The sequence below is a fragment of the Bison bison genome, unplaced genomic scaffold, assembly GCF_000754665.1.
Source record: "Bison bison bison isolate TAMUID 2011002044 unplaced genomic scaffold, Bison_UMD1.0 scf7180017859102, whole genome shotgun sequence".
In the NCBI taxonomy this organism is placed as follows: domain Eukaryota; kingdom Metazoa; phylum Chordata; class Mammalia; order Artiodactyla; family Bovidae; genus Bison; species Bison bison.
Window position 1 is genome coordinate 33,249 of NW_011489674.1, and position 1,486 is coordinate 34,734.

The window sequence follows — 1,486 nt, forward strand, 5'->3', positions numbered from 1 at the left end:
TATTTTTCATATAATTGTTCATGCTTTTAAAAATATCTAATTTAGTATTGTCAGAAAGTAAGTGCTGTATGTTTTTAATTTTTTTAAACTTTCTTCATTTATAGTACATTTAGTTCAAAATGTTACAAATATGTTATTCTAGGAAAAAATTAAGTTCTTAAATTTGAAGGTTAACTTTCTATCATCAAAACTCTGAGATTTTGCTTTCTCATATAGTAAAAGAAAATAAAAATATCTACATTAAGAGGATTAATAGTGACATATAAAAAATATCTATCACAATTTCATGCCATAGTAGATGTTTTTTTTAAAAGTAGCAACTAAATAAACACACACTTCTTGGGTGCAAAAAAAAAATGAATTTATTTTGCAAATGGATGTTACATTCATAAAGAAAAAAATATTGAAATGTTTAAAAAATTAACTCAAATGTTATGAAAGAATGAAGTACCAGCTTATCTTTGATTGTTTCCTACTGGAACATACTTAATATTAGCCACATGCTGTGCCAGCTGCAGTACTTTGTCATCTCATTTAATCTACACAACAGCTTTATGAAGTACTTATTATTTCTTTCACAAGACGCTTGCAAAATTGACCTAGCAAACTGGAGTTGACCCAAGGTTAAATGGAAAGTAAGTGGTGGCGTCAGGACTAAAAAGAGGCCCCCCAGATGTTGGGCTCATTACATTTGGGCTAAATGTTCTCTGCCGTTCTTGGTTTCCTGTCTTCCTTTTGCCCCTGATCTGTGTGCTTGAGGCTGACCCTGGCAACCAGCATTTCCAGGTCTTTCTTGCCCACAGAATCCAATAGGTGCAGCCAAACAAATGAGATCAAAAGGGAGAGAGGAGGAAAGTGAATGATAAATGTTACCTGCCATATCAGCAAATAAAGGCTGATCTAGCCACCAGCCACTACCAACCTTAATGAAGTGAAGTGGCTCAGTTGTGTCTGACTCTTTGCGACCCCATGGACAGTAGCCTACCAGGCTCTACTGTCCATGGGATTTTCCAGACAAGAATACTGGAGTGGGCTGCCATTTCTTTCTCCAGGGGATCTTCCCAACCCAGGGATCAAATCTGGGTCTCCTGCATTGCAGACAGACGCTTTGCCGTTTGAGCCACCAGGGCAGCCCTTAATAAGTATGTTAAAAAGAAATCTGCTTTTGGAGAGGGTATGGCAACTCACTGCAGTTGCCTTACATTTTCTTGCCTGGAAAATCCCATGAAGAGATTTGTGGGCTACAGTCCATGGCATCACACAAGAGTTGGATATGACTGAGCATGCACGACTGAACACAGACTGTGGGATCTTAGTTCCACAAACTCTGTCCCACAGCTGTGAAAGCACCAAGTTCTAACCACTAGACTGCCAACAAATTCCTGTCACATCTTAAGATGTCAGTTCAGTTCAGTTCAGTCGCTCAGTCGTGTCTGACTCTTTGCAACCTCATGAATTGCAGCACGTCAGGCCTCCTTGTCCATCA